We start from the raw sequence: 14,043 nt of genomic DNA on the forward strand, positions 1-14,043 counted from the left end.
CAGCCAGATGGAAACCTCCACCTTCCTTTCCTCCCTGTCTAACCCCCACATCCCACTCCTCCCTACCCTTATTCTCATAGAAGCAGAGCCCCTTCCCCACTTAAGTACCAACCTACCCTGATGCATCAAGTTTAATTGGGACCAATTGTATCATTTCCCACTGAAGCTAGGCAAAGCAGCCCAGCTGGAGGAAAGTGATCCAAATGCAGGCACAGAGTCAGCAACAGCCAGGACTCTCATTGTTAGGGGATCTACATGATGACCTACATGATGATCTGCTACATATGTGGAGAAGTTCTATGTCCACCTCATGAATACTATTTAGTTGGTGGTTCAGCCTCTGAGAGCTCCATGGCCAAGTTAGCTTCTCAAAAATAGCATCTGGTATACTACTTTCAGGGTAAATAGAAGGAAATGGTTAACTTCTATGATGTCAGCAGAAAATATCATATGATGGAACAAACTCATGAGGAGTCTAATGAAACAAAGCTTCGTTAAGAGGAATATAGGTTCTCTCTAGAATATTACTAACCAAGCCTACAGTGTGAAGCCTTGTGATTGACAGCTGCAGAGCCATGTGTTGGGAAGAACTGGGATCTCAAGATCTGAAGCAAGGCCTCCCCAAAGGCCTTGGACCCAGACCATTTCAGGCTTCCCAAACATGTTCCTGGCTTTTGAGAAGGAACTCCATTTTATTCTCAAAACATGGAAAAAATGTTGAAAGCTCCCACGTCCTAGGCCCCTGTCTGTTACTGGCTATGCTAAGAATGTTAATGGGTTTGAGAAGGAACTATGCCATTCCCCTTATATGAAGGCCTCATGGAATGCCTACATTTATCAGGTAAGCCATGAACACAAAGGAGTTTTCTGTTTGTTTATTTGGTTGTTTGGTTAGTTTGATTTTTTTTTTTTCAAACAGTTGTCAACCAGTATAGACTTGCCCCTGTGGAAAAAATATTCTTTCCTCAAGAAGAAAACTGGACTTTTAGGTAAATGAATTTTAATTCAAGACATGGCTGCTCTGACAAGAGATCACATCCAAAGACTTTTTAGGTCTATATGACTGGTTGGAATACAGACACACCTTTAATCCCTGGAGAAAAAGATAAGCAAATCTTTGTGGTCAAGGACAGCAGGTATAGAGCAAGCTTCAGGTAAAGAAAAGCTTAGGTCTGGGTGTGGTGGTACAAACCTTTAATCCTATCCCTCAGGAAACAGGGGTATGCAGATGTTTGAGTTCTAGCCATTTCTGCTCAGGCTGTTCAGCTGAGTGAGATGAGAAGCAATGCAGTCAAATTGAGTTGGCAAAATTCAAAAGTTTTACTGGGAGACTTTTACAGACACAAGTTGAACAGAGAAACTAGGCACAGGTGAACACAGACAGAGCCAGAGAATGAGGACCATCCAGAAGATTATAACATATTGCCAAAGTTAGTATGAGGCCAAGTGGAGCAATTTAGTCATAAACTAGGAAAAGGCAGATTGATTCAGTCACCTTGAAGGGGAGTCTGAGCCAGAACAGCTGAGTTGAACAGGCCACCAAGAGTTCAGAAACAACTAGAAAGGGTGAGCTTATTCAGCACTAAGTCTCAGAGGATAAAAACACTCTAGGCCTAGATTAGATTGTATGGAGGCTAGAAGCTTGCAGCACTAGGCCTGGGTTAGCAGATGAAGGCACTAAGCTTCTGGAGGACAATAACATCAGGGGAATAAAAGTTACTTTAACACCTTTATGTCATCACAGGCTATAATGTTGGTTGTGACCCTGTAAAACCGCCTTGAGCAGCTTGGTAGAGGCCTGTTCTTTGATATGAGGATCGGCCTGGAAGCTGGTTGTAAATCAGAGTTGTCTCTCTCCTTTGCTAGGGTTGGAGCTAAATTTCTGGAGAAGCCCCGTGAACATGGGTATGTTAACATGCTAATCTCTAATAGGCCTGGTTAGCATACTGTTTACCTGTGGGGTGGTTTAGAGGCAGTCCTCCCCCTGGCTAAATTCTATTTAGTGTCACCTATTATTTCCCAAGTATTGGCTATCCTTTACATCATCAATTCTTCTCTTCCTCATCACAGCTTAATATTGGAGTGCTACCCAACACACAAGATGCTGTTTACAACCCACATAAAACTACCTCCGAATGGATCTCACACCTAAAGGTTAAATACTAAGAGCAGAACTTGTACAAGACGCAGGAGAAACTGGAACACAGAAGACAAACTAAAGTACTCCGAGTTTGGCATCCCGCCACATGGATGATTCTGTACACACACCCCCGCTGCAAACACTCTGCGTGGATGCGGCCCCCGCAGTGAAGTGACTCAGATGCCCCTGTTGGGTCCAGCAAGTGCCCAGGACCACATGGTCCCTCCCCAGTGGCCGCCACTGACCAGCCAGTCCCGGGAGAGACCCTGCACACCAGCTCCCGCCGCTCAGCCGCCTTCTCCCTGCACGCACCATGTCGCAAATTTGGAGGTTGCCTCAGTTTCCCTCACAACACCGAAGCATCAGTGGCTGCGCTCAGAGCACTTCACCGTGAACCACGTGAGCCTGCTCAGCAGCGGGAGCTGAACCCGTAAAAAGAAATCCGGAAGGACACGCCCCCTCTCTTGATTGGCAGGTCTGGTCTGAAGCACTGATTGGCCAGAGAGTCTTGAGTGACAGGAGCCCCTCCCTTAGGGTTAGGGTGTCTCCCTTAGGGTTAGAGTGTGCAGAAGTGACACAGTCCTTTAGTCCCTAACCCTGGATTCCAGGCCAGGACCGCGCCTTCTCCAGATCTGCGGAGATTCACATTTCAGCAGCGCTAGTGCCTGTCCTCCGATAGTCTACACGTCTGCCTACACACCCAGCCTCAGGACCGCCCAGCCCTCCCACCCTGGCCACTCAGCCACTTGCTGCTCCTCTCTGTGGGAGGGGACCCTAGGCTCCCTAACTCAAGATCTCAGGGCTTGCCTGAGCTCCCCCATAGCACTCAGTAGGCAGTTCTGCTTCTTCCTCCTGGTGGATCAGGCTTCCATAGCCCAATACTCAACTGCAGTGGAGTTCCCATCTGTCCCACAAATGGAAGTGGTCCTTGAATATTAACAAGTAAAGAGAATTTTTAAATTTTTAAATTATTTATACATTTTATAATTAAAGAACAAAATAACAAAATGCAAATTAAGGTGACTTCTCTATTAAACTACCTTGGTGCTTAAATGCTTTAGCAGTAATATATATAAAACATAGGAATCACATACTCCAAGAAGCCCATTCCTGTGAGATGATTAATATGTCTAGAGAACATATTCAGTACAATCAAACAATTCTGACAAAATGATTGCAGGATTCTTAAGTTGTGCTAAATCATATTCATCTTTGGTGGAATGTCTAGTTTATAGTGATTTACAAGTACCACAAAGGAATTCATTAGATTTTATAAATGACTCTCACAGGAGTTATATAGTCTTCTCAGAGAACAATATGAATTGTGTTTTGTAATAAATGCAAAATGCACACTTGGCAAAAAGTATAAAAGCTGATAACAGAATTTTGTTTGGGACTGTGTGTTCCTTATACATTTTATTTCTTAATGTTAGGAATATTTTAATTTTTTTATATTAATTAAAGTTTATTCACTTTGTATCCCAGCTGTAGCCCCCTCAATCAATCCCTTCCAGTCTCATCATCCTTTCCTCATTTCCATCCATGCCCCACTCCATCTGTCTTTTCTGAGACTGATTCTCCAACCAAGGACCATGCATGGAGATAACCTAGAACTTCTGCACAAATGTAGCCCATGGTAGCTCAGTATCCATGTGGGATCCAAAGTAATGGGAACAGGGACTGTCTCTGACATGACTCAGTGGCTAGCTCTTTGATCACCTCCTCCTGAATGAGCAGCAGGCCATAGAGGAAGACAATACAGCCAGACCTGATGAGACCTGATAGGCTAGGGTCAGATGAAAGGGGAGGAGGACCTTCCCTATCAGAGAAATTTCAAGAAACAAGATTTGTGTTTTGTGGCTTCATAGTGGGCTCAGATAACTGCACCTACATTTCACCTGGTACCTGTGAACACCTGAGAGAAAAACAGTTAACAGATGACAAACTTTGTGGAGCAGTGTTTTTAGCAGCCATAGCTTCCCAAATGGGAAGGGAAACAAAACAAAACATCTGTATTAGTAAAGATTCTCTAGCTGAACAGAACAAATGGAATGAATGTACATATGTAGAAAGTGGGTTTATTAGAATGGCTCACAGGCTGTGTTCCAACTGGTCCAACAATGCCTGTCTACCAATGGAAAGTTGAAGAACCCATGTTGCAGGATTATTTAGTTATACTGTGAACCCTGAGATGGTATCCTGGAAAAATCTGTCTCTAGTTGTGGAGTGGTTTAGTGCAAGCATACACCTTTAATCCACAAGTTCTCTGTTAAAACAGGCTTGGAAAAACTCAACCATAGTTCAAGAGGCCAAGCAAGCAACCAGTTGGGAGAGATTCACATGAAGTGGAATGTAGGGACATTCAGTTTGAGAGGATTTTAAAACAGCATGGAAGGAGAAGTAGTTTTTGTTTTGTTTTGTGTTGTTTTCTGAACCTTTGGCTGAGTAGGAAGGTAGGCTGGGTGCTTTCTCTGCCTCCCTGAGATAGTAAGTTTTCACCCAGGCATCTGACTCCAGCAGTTTTATTGGTGACATCAGATGTTTTGGATTTTGCTTAAAAACAAAAAAAATACAGTAATGGTTCAGCCAATATAGCTGGATGTCTCAGATGGTCTTCAGTATATACCATAATTCTTAAGAAATAAGCTTTAATGCCAGTTTTTTTTTAATGAGCTTGCTAGCCAGAGGTAGGGCCAGCAGACAAAGAAAAAGAGCTGCCATCTCCAATATTATATGTATGTATTGTGTGTGTGTGTGTGTGTGTGTATATATATATATGTATGTTACCATCAGAGACTGTGGATGAGATTAAAGGTGGGTTTTATCACATCCAAAATCTAGATCTAGATTGAAGAGTTTTTCCACTTCCCAACAGTTTGGGTTTTAGTTAATTCCAGACACAGAGTCAATTTGGCTGCCTTGAATAGCCATCATAACAGTGAAAACAGAAGAGCTGAGATTTTTTTTTTCCTGTGGCAGGAAAGGAGAGCATGGGAGTCTTTTCCAAAGCATGATTTTCTTCAACAAAGGAAGCTTTGATGTTTTACTTTGAGAATCTGGAAAAGTTCAATTATAGGTTTGCCTATGTTAAAGCATGCTAAGTTAAATCCTTTTCTTAACATGGTGGTAGTGGATAAGGAGATATATTTAAATGCATCTTAACTGAAAGTCATGCAGAAACATATGTAAATTATAAAAGTGGACAGAAATGCCTCTGGAATATTCATCTTGTACCACAAGGTCTTAGATGAAAATAAGGGACACTGGATATCGTTTGCATGCGGCCAGTGCTACATGTCAATCATGTTGTATGATTTCACAGATAGAAGTTTCAAGGCCATTTTCTCACATATACAAAGACAGAGAATACAGATTCAGAAAATATCAAGGAAGTCACCAATCAGCACCATGGACACTATTCTTAGAGAAACAGCTTTGCTGAGCTAGTCTAACCTCACAATGAGCCTGATTTTGCCTATGAGATGGCTGGTTCAGGGGAATTCTGCAGCTACTTTCATACAGGAGTAGAAAGAGTTCATTTTAAGTAGCCCTGGCTGCTGTCTGTCTCACTGCTGTGATATCTCTGTAGAGATTACTACAATTTTAAGCTTTATTTTTATTTTATATACGTGGGTGTTTTTCTGTGTGTGTCTATGTTCAGTAACAACAGAAGCCAGAAGATGGCAGGAGATGACATGGACTGGAATTAGAGCAAATGGCTAGCTACCATGTGATTTCTGGAGATGGAACCTCTATCTTCTGTACCAATATCCATTGTTCTTAACTGCTAAACTATCTCTATAGCCATGTTCTAATTTAATATGTATTTTTATATATTTTAATTAAAATATATTACATTGCTTTACCCATTTCTTGTCCTTTCTCTATCCCTTCTTATTCTTCCCAGGTGATTTCTTCCATGCTAAGTATGGGTGAATAAGTATGCTCAAATATTTGAATTAAACTTGCTGAATCCCTTTCTGTTGATTGTGTATATATGGTTTCAGGACTGACCATATTGTATTGGAAAAGCAATTAGGGAGCTCATCCTTGTTTGATGCTAATTATCTTACTTTCAGGAAAATTCCACTCTTCAATGAACAAGATGTTGAACCACAAAGGTCCTTGTACCCACAGATCACTAGGGAAACCGGGAATGTTAAACATGCAAAGGCCTCTTCTCAGTGCATTTGATAAAATAACTGCATTCAATCCAAAAGGTGGCAGTGGAATTTGTTAATGACCTCTTTGCTAGCTGTGGGGGCAGACCTCACCTACCTCTTGCTACAGAGGCAGACTTTGCCAAAATTTTCCAGAATGATTATCTCAGACTATTTCTTTCCTAGACAGTTACCCATCTGAGTGACCAAAGATGTGCCCCTATATGAAAAGGGTGACAGAATACCCATTTTCTGTGATCTTTGGATCTTGGAGGGGACAGATGCACCCCTCTCTGTAACAGTTTGCTATGAGGACAAGGTAGGTATGTTGTGCCCGATTCGAGAGATACTAAAAGACTACTAGGAGTCCAGTCCATTGAAAATCACAAGAAGATCTTTATTCAAGCTAAATCTCAGGCTGCCAATCTTCCCCAACATAGCAGGTTAGAAAGTGAGGCCCTGAATCTCAGGGAGGCAGACTTTTTAAAGGAAAAAAACGGCAAGCGGGGGATTCCAAGCCTTAGAGTTACAGAGAAGGATAAGTTTTGGGTAGGGGGTTCAGCAACCTTTTGGTTAATTGTTCCAAGCCACCTGGCCAAACCTACAGATAGCAATCTACATGATAGCCAGCTGGGTGGAGTGGAGGATCCACTAACACATTCTGTGGCATTTATGATAACATGTGGGGTGGAGGCCTGGCTATAATTATCTATTTACACATTTTGTGGTATCCACAAAACCTGCAGGGTGGAGAGCCATGTGGCCTTTTCGGAACCCAAAGGTGGTGACCAAATCATTCCAAGGTCAGTCAACTTAAGATAGAGTCTGAGAAACAAAATGGAGCCACCCCTGCCATCCTCAGTTCCTTCAATACAAACAAACTACATCTGAAAAGGCCAGAATGAACCTGAGTTCTGTGTTATTTGTATACCACTAGCTTAAGATAGTCACACTGTGAATCCCAAATCTGTCTATAGATTAAGAAATTCTGTTTCCCTGGAACTCAGTATGAATGGTGAAATTGCCATCCTGACTCACAGGGACCCACAACCCTGCTAATGCATTCTCTAATTCATGTCTCCCTGCAAGTGTCAGTGGATGTACCCTGAACTGAAAATGGCAAGACTGAAGAGCTAGCAAAGAGGGAAGCTCAGGCAGAAGGGTCTATGCAAATGAGTGCAGGTGTCCTCAGTCTCCCGAAGAACACATTTTGCGCAACAGGAGCACTGCAGACACAATGGATTGTCACAGGACACCGCATAAATAACATGCGAATTTTTAAATGCTCATGGTGTGTACTGTTCGGCTTTAAATTGAATGAGTGCAGATGAGAAATTGGGTAGGTGATGCATTTTCCATTGTTAATGGTTTTTAAACTATGAGAATATTCACTCCGCAGCATTCCTGAGATATAAACAAAAAGTTGGGAAGATGACTCAGCAGTTAGGACATTGGCTCAGCGGCCTCCCCACTATCTCCTGGGCCCAACAGCGCATACGCACCACATTTCTGAACTGTAAACACAAACCTGGAAAGCACAGGAGCCATTTACCCCTTTCATTGATCAATACAGAGCTCACCAAAGTCAGGGAACTACAAACAATCCCAGAGTGCATTGTGGCCACAGCAAGCTTCTGTGAGAACTACAAGCGTGGCTCCTCAATGAGAACTACAAACATGGCGGGCTGCAGAGCAAAGACTTCTGGGATTGTTTGCAGTCATCTCAGCTTATGGCCAAGCTGTAATGTGGTGCAGGCGCAGAAATACAATTCCCAGAATGCTGCGGGCAATCCACAGACCCAAAGAAGCTAAATAACAAGGAGGGTCCACAGGAGGGTGCCAGAATGTCACCCAGAATAGAAAACAGAATAGATAGCAGAAGTGGATGAAGAGAGGGAACTGAGCAGAATTTTTTTTCTGACTCTAAGACAGGCTATTTATTGTCCACAAAAGAATCTTTTTATGTTTTTTTTTTTTTTTTTTTTTTTGCCATAAATATAGATTCTACTTTATGTGAAATGGTTGCTTTGGATACAGTCCTCTCGAATATATATCGTATGGCACGGGACATATTCCATGAAATCATAAAAATTTTGGTTATTGAACTTGCCATATTTTTACATATTTACACATATATCTTACAGAATTTCATCTCACACTAGGAAAGCATTTGTTGAAAGACATTCAAATTAAATGTCTTCAAATGAGTGCTTTCAGTTTCCAAATCATTTAAGATACAGATATATACACATACACTTTGACAGAACCTTTTTCCATTTTAATTTGTACTTTCAACTATAAGGTGAAAATGTTTTATTGGCTTGATGACAGTGAATTACTTACCAATAATATAAGATCCTGATGCTACCCTTGCTTACCAGTGAGGCTTACCTGGCATGGAAAAAGCCGGTCCATGTTTCTGTATGCTTTAGATCACATTTCAATTTTGTTCAACAGTGTTTTATGGAGGGCATGGGACACTGCATTCCATATGGAATAGCTGGGCTCAGAAAGGGTCACCACATCATTTTCTTCTGGTTTAATCTCTATAGAAATTGGGCATGGGTCATGATTTTCACATAGCAAAGCAGGAGGTGAGCAATTAAACCTGTCAATTCAGAATTTATGCAAGTAAAAATCTCCTGGGTACTGGGAGGATGTAGAAGACAGAAAGTTCATTAAGCCAGGGATAGCTCTTGTCCTCGAATATGAGAAGCTTCCTCTGAAAAAGTTCATCAAGTCATGCCTATTTGATAGGGACTCAAAATGTGTTGGTTTGCCATGTTCTACACCTTCCTTCTGGTTGAAAATAATTTATTTACCATGTGAAAAAACTTCAGTTTCTTATATGACTACAGAATACCTGCACTTTTACCTGTGTATGTTGGTCCAAATTCAGGAAATCAACACCAAATAGTACCCAAGTTTCAATTAGCTGGCTGTTTTTCTGCAAACCCACACAGATCTTTCTTCCTTCCTATCTCCCTTCCTTCCTTCCTTCCTTCCTTCCTTCCTTCCTTCCTCCCACCCTCTCTCTTCGTCTCTCCTTCCTTCCTTCACTCTTCTTCCTCCTCCCTCTCTTACTTTTTCTCTTTGCCCATATGTATATGCCTTTAGAGCAGAAGAGGTGGCCAGATCCTTCTGTACTGAGTCCCCAGTACCCTAACAACTAAGCCCAGTGCACCTTACCTACTCAATCCCCAGCCCCCCCCGCTCGTGCAACTGCAGGCCAGCAGAGGGCGCCAGAACAGCCAATAGAAGGTAGTGCACAGCCTCACCCAGGGCAGGGTGCACCCATCTCCCCCAGGAAGCATGCAGGACTGGTTGGAGCAGAGGGTTGTGCCTCTTCTCTTCCCGCCATCTCACTGCCTGCGGTTCTGCCCCATGCACTAGCCGCTCAAGGAGTCCAGGCGGATAGATGGAAGGCGAAAAGTGGACAGAGGTGGGAGGCGGGGAACCCCAAAATCCCTCCTACCCCCTTTCTCCCCCACCCCCACCCCACGTGTGAGCAGGACTATGAATTCATAACAGTTTGGGATGAGAAGATTGCTGACCTGGGAAAACCGTTCCGGATAGCAGTGCGTCTCTAGCGGAAGTCCCGCCCCTTCGGGCTTCGCTTCCGGTATCCGCCCCGCATAGAGTGGAGACTTCCGGGCTCGGAGGCACCGAGGCCGCCCTGCGATCACCCTGGCCCCCGCCACGGGGATGTAAACATAAACCCTTTAGTCACAGAACGACCTTCATCCCTTCGTTTCTTGCTGGTCACGGAAGTCCCAACGTTCCCAAGATGCATTGCGGCAGACACCCGCCTGCCTAAGAACTGCAAACATGGCTTCGGAGCAAGGACTTCTGGGATTCTGAGAACTACAAAAATGGCGTCCAGGCGGCGCGATGCATCCATGGATTGCTTGTAGTCGCGAGCCTGCGTCTCTCCCTGTTGGCTATCTGGACTGAGGCCCAGGTGTTGCCTACAAATCCCAGAATCCCCTGCGTGCTGTTTCCACCATCATAAGCCTTTGTTCCTAAGCTTTCACCTGGTGGCTTGGCTAGGAGACTAGAAGTATGCTCTGGAAGCATCTTCAAGGTGCTGCAGGCTGCTGTGGCACATCTTTGTCCTCAGACCTTACACAGCCTTTCCCCTGGTTCTGGTGTCTGTAAATCTCTCTCTCACACCATACTGTTCCTGGCATCACAATTGGGCAGGAGATTTGTGACGTCTACTCGTCGCCCCCTGTCCCATAAGTTAACACGCTTGGCTGCTGTTTTCATTGCTCCTGTTACTACATTAAAATGCCCAGTCCCTGGTAGCTGGAGAAGGGGTCCTTGGGTCTCCTTTAATTATGTCAGGAGCTAATCTCAGAACAAAGAGCCCCCTTTTTATAACCCTTTGCACTTTTGGCTAGATGCTGCTTTTTTTTTCTTTTTTTTTTCTTTTTAGGGGAAAAAGAAGTTGTCAGTTTTAGTTTTCTTCCTTAGCAGCCGTGTAGCCAGTCTCTAATTTTAGAGAAGAAATACTGGGCTCCCTCCCCTATTTCTTTTTTTTTGAATTATCCTTCCTGGTCAGTTTCCTGGATTGGCTTGCAAACGTTAACAATGTATTATAGTTAAAACATTAGAAACACAAAATCTTAAAAACTGTTATTAAAAGTTGCATTGACAAAGATCAAGTAACTTACACATGCTGCAGGCCTATTAGAATAATACCAAACTGTTTGACATTAACTTTAACATAAGAAGGAAATCAAAAGATATACTCTAACTCCCAAAACATCATAATTGTTAGTCAAGATGTTTTAGTCATCAAAGGTATGTACCAAATTGAAGGAGGAGTTTTCTTTTATGGTAGAAAACTTATTAAAAAAGTTTATGTGTACAAAGACAGCTCTATAGACAAAATTAGCTAAAGCAATAACATAACTAAAGGAGATTAATGGGATACAAATCGGTAAGTAGGAAGTCAAACAATCACTAATCACAAATGATATGATAGTATACACAAGTGACACCTGAAAATTCTACCAGAGATTTCCTATAGCTGATGAATATGTTCAGCAAAGTGATTGATACAAAATTACATTAAAAAAATCAGTAGTCCTCCTGTATACAAAAAGTTAATACGCTGAGAAAGAAATTATATAAACAAAACCCTTCACAATAGCCACAAATAAAATAAAATAAAATAAAATATCTTGCTTTAACTCTAACGAAGCAAGTGAAAGACATATATGACAAGAACATTAAGTCTATGAAAATAAAAAGTGGAAAGATTTCCCATGTCAATGGCTCAATCTTTTTTCGTACACCTGGTTACCTGGTTGTTACCTGGTTATGTTTTTATGAATAAAAAGCCTAGCTTAGAAACAAACCAGCATTATATTCTGACTCCTGATTCCAGATTATGGTCCTGAATGGTCAATTTTTGTTTAGCATTCAATAACTTCCATCAGTCTGAGTTTGGTGTTTGAGTGGTTAGTGTGTGGCTATTCCTGAACCTATAACACCTCCACAGGTACAGGTGCCAATGTGCAAATTCTGCTACCTTTTATGTAATCTACCCCCATTATACCTTCTCAGACTGGGTAATATCATTGGATCACTGGACCTATTGTAATTTGGGTATTGACCAAAACTCTATTAAACACCTGACCTCCAAAGGCCCCTACTTTATGTGAAGTGCTGCAATATTTCTTGGTATCTCCAGGAATCCATATTAATTCAGACCTAGCATATAATAGATACAAGAAAGTTTGATTTTTCCTTTACCCTTGGGTTAAATTACTCTTGTAAAAGGTAGTAGGGTCCTTCTGGGGAAGGACTGCAGAAAGGCTAAAAGTAAAACTTTTAGGGGATTTGTCAAGCTCCTTCTTCAGGGAAACCTTGTAGTCCCTTCATTCAAGAGGTACTGGATTCATTCACCACTATCCCACATGTTTAAAATCCATTCCTAAGATTTCAGTTTACCCTCACACAGCTTTTTAAAACAATTTACCACATGGAATGTCTTCCGAGGTAATAAACTCCTTTATAACATGAACTGAAGGCAGTTAGCAAAGTTTTGCTTAAGGTGTTTTCATATATCACTAAACTTGTTAGCATTAGTGCACTTCTAGACGCATTCCTGTGTGAAAGCACAATAAATAATTCAGTACATTTACACATGCTTAAGCTTGTTTAAGCGATTAACCTCATGGTGTCTTTGCACAAGGCAATGACAGCCACATGTAGAAGGCAGAGGCCATCTTGTTTAACACATATCTTTCACATTTCTTTAAGTTAGGAGAATCAAATTTATGTTGTCATGTTTGCACAGAAAGAACATTGATTATCTAGCTGTCATACATATCACTTTGCTATAGAACTACTGCATGCTGTTCTTGTCTTCAAAAATTGTGTAAGAATGAATTAAAAAGTAACAGACCAATTACTATTGCACAGGAAATGAAGACATCAAATTTACATAAATAATGGTTATTGCTTATTATTTCAATTAAGGACTAAAATAAAAAGAACAAGATATAGAAGGAAAATTGTGGGAAATTGTTCAAATAAAGTGCTTGATTATTGGCTTGCCTTTACATATGAGAAGATTGATTTTTGGCCTATTCTTGTTCCCTGGGGAATTTCAGAGTGAATGCTCCATGGACTTTAAGATTCATTATAAGAAAGTGCAGAGGAGGGTAATCCAAGATGTTGGCGACCAACACACACCAGATCTGAGGGGCACAGGATCTGAAACGACAAAATTGTTGAACAGAGGGGTAGCTGAAGCCAGAACATCAACTCTGAGGCTTCCTGGGTGAGAGGGGACAAACCCAATGACAGTTTCATATAAACTTAAGCAGATACTTGCCCATGATCTAAGATTTTTTCTGTTTTAACCCAAGAAAAATAAAAACATGCCATATTCAAAGATCCTGTCCAATATTTATTTTATTCTGAAAACATTTATCTGGAAATATAAATATCCACCAACTGATGAATAAATGAACAAACTGTATTTTACATCTCAATATAAACTAACAATATTATTGCCAAGGCTGGAGATGCAGCACTATTGATAAGAATGCTTGCTTAGCATGTAGTATGCCCCAGATTCCATTTCTAGGATCACAGAAACTGCTCTTGTGGGTACACGACTATAATCATAGCACTGGAGATATAGGCAGGAAGATGATAATTTCAAGGTCAAGGTCATCCTTGACTACATCATAAATTTGAGGTTTGCCTGAGCTGCAAGTGTAAATTAGCCTCCACTGAGAGAAAGCAGGGATCCCTAGAGGAATAGCTGATTACAGGGCCACACTTGCTTAGTGTGTGAACGGCCCTATGTCAGAGACTTAATACCACAAAGGAGAAGAAATGGGTGTGTATGTATGCCAGAAATATCTTGGGTCAAAAGTAGTGATGCTCAAAGAATGATGGAAATGGAACATGTCTAAAAGACAAAGAAGGGGTTGATGAGATGGCTCAGAGGTTAAGAGCACTGTCTGCTCTTTCAAAGGTCCTGAGTTCAATTCTAGTAACCACATGGTGGCTAACAACCATCTATAATGAGATCTGTTACCTTCTTCTGGCCTGCAGGCATATATGCAGGCAGAGCACTGTATTAATAATAAAAAATAATCTTAAAAGAAAAGACAGAAGCGGGATATATAAGCTCTCATTAGTCAAATGACAAAACAATTTAAACATCAAAATGATCTGCCTATCTATGTCCTCTCAAAATTCCTCTGTTGAAGTCCT

The 14,043-nt window shown here is 41.6% G+C and overlaps 1 long non-coding RNA gene across 1 annotated transcript; it reads left to right on the plus strand.

Moving 5' to 3' along the window:
* The first annotated feature begins 416 nt into the window (after nt 1-416).
* LOC132650801 (uncharacterized) lies at nt 417-5,396 on the plus strand. The gene is made up of 3 exons (XR_009588898.1): nt 417-989; nt 1,745-1,905; nt 2,071-5,396. It is a non-coding gene; the product is annotated as an uncharacterized LOC132650801 (long non-coding RNA).
* Nucleotides 5,397-14,043: the final 8,647 nt, after the last annotated feature.

This window comes from Meriones unguiculatus (genome assembly GCF_030254825.1).
Source record: "Meriones unguiculatus strain TT.TT164.6M chromosome 13 unlocalized genomic scaffold, Bangor_MerUng_6.1 Chr13_unordered_Scaffold_33, whole genome shotgun sequence".
NCBI classification, from domain to species: Eukaryota; Metazoa; Chordata; class Mammalia; order Rodentia; family Muridae; genus Meriones; species Meriones unguiculatus.